At 52.2% G+C, this 1,717-nt stretch overlaps 1 protein-coding gene across 1 annotated transcript in view; it reads left to right on the forward strand.

Moving 5' to 3' along the window:
• The first annotated feature begins 1,510 nt into the window (after positions 1–1,510).
• Positions 1,511–1,717, forward strand: part of ZNF438 (zinc finger protein 438) — a 125,885-nt gene continuing 125,678 nt past the window's right edge. The window contains exon 1 of the mRNA XM_019508208.1: positions 1,511–1,564. The gene's annotated coding sequence lies outside the window, so the exon portion shown is untranslated. The remainder of the gene's footprint in view (positions 1,565–1,717) is intronic.

The raw sequence follows: 1,717 nt of genomic DNA on the forward strand, positions 1-1,717 counted from the left end.
TTAGTTTCACCCACTTTCCATTTAAACATGGCTTGAGAAAGGAGTGCCAAAGCACTCCTCAGGGAATGGGAACTCAAGGTTCAGTGTCCTCCTCAGTCTGATATGGTTCAAACTCGCATCTCCCACCTCCCAGAAAACCTTCCAGTCAAAACTAATTAATTCCTACAAGCAGTTTCAATGAATCAGCATTACACAATGAAAAAGATTCAGCAACAAAATTAATAAACAACTCCAATTCACATTGCGATGGACCTATAATTTATAGAACTAATATCCTTTCTTTTGGTAACAGTAGTTATCTCTGCTTTACTGAAATGTTACAATGAAAAACAGATCAAAATATGCCCCTGGGTCTGTAGCCATTTTTAGATGTCTTCAGTCCAGTGTTGCCAGTCCCACTTTTCCACTAGTTAATTTGTGCTTGACAAATAATTCATGAATTTTATGTTTCTGTATCTAAATCCAGGTTTGTCAACTGCAGAAGCCCAAGAAGTGTTAGAAGCCATTAATGGTTTCTTTATGAGTGCAGTCTGGTAACAATTTAAAACCCATGACTGTAAAATACATATGTAAAATGTTAAGAGGCAAGATTTTTGTCAGCAATGCTTTATGGGACATACTGCATGGTTTGGATAAAGTTAGACAAGTTTTGAAATACAAGGCATCTTTCCCCAGTAAAATATATCATCATGGTTAAGCTCACTCTCAGTATACGCTACGTGTGTGGAACGTGTTAAGAACGTCTGCACTTGTCTCCTTGTTTGAAATAAACCTGGGATTGAGCATGTGGCTCCAGGTTTATGCTGTGATGGTGAAATGTAAGTTTTCCCTTTGGGCAGCAAAACGGGATAACGACCTGCCAAGAGCCTGGAGACCTGGGCATGAAAAGTGCCATGTCTTCTTGTTCTACATTTAGCCTCCGCCTAAATCCCATGTTCCTCTACTTTCCCCTCTTTTCCTGCCACCTCCCTTGGCCTCTCTGGCTGTAAACAGACGCCCGGTTTGATTTGCATCCGTGTTTTGTGCCATGTCAAATGCAGACCTCATGGATGGCCAAGCTCAACATCCTGCATCAAGTATCCAGGAATTATCTGAGCAAACCTGGACCCTGTGAGGGTCTGGCTTGTCGCGAGTGGAGGTGTGTCCCTGCCTAGGCAACCAACTGGTGTCTGTTTGACACGTTGCCATCCCTCTGGCTTTGATCCCTTCCCTGCGGCTCCACTTTCCATCTCCCGCCCGGCCCGTCAGCAGCGGGGCAAGCAAGGCCCGGGCGGGCGGGCGCCATGTGGCCAGCTCGCTGGTCAGCGGGGGCGAGCCCGCGAGGGGAAACGTGACAGCTGGGGTCAGAGGCGGGCATGGGCATGGGCATGGGCGCCCTCCCCACCCCGCGGCGGTGGCTCCTCAGGGCGGTGGCGGCGCTTTCCCGCCGGCGGGCAGGGAGGGAGGGACGCGCCTGCGCCCGGGCTGCCGAGGGAAGGGGGGTCCCCAGGCGCGCGCTTCCAGTCGAGTTACGCCACCGTGCGCCGTCGCCGTGACGTTGCTCGGGCGTGACGCAGGGAGAGCTGTAAGTCCCCTTCCTCCGCGGCGGCAGTTGCGGCCGGGCGCTCCGGGAGGGCGGGTGTGGCGTAGCTTTTCTCCGCGCCGCTCCTCTCCTCTTCTCGGCGGGGCGGGGACAGGACGGGACGGGACTGCTCGGCCCCGGGGTGGCCCAGGAGGG

This window comes from Gavialis gangeticus, unplaced genomic scaffold (assembly GCF_001723915.1).
Source record: "Gavialis gangeticus isolate Ggan-Ray unplaced genomic scaffold, GavGan_comp1, whole genome shotgun sequence".
Taxonomy (NCBI): Eukaryota; Metazoa; Chordata; order Crocodylia; family Gavialidae; genus Gavialis; species Gavialis gangeticus.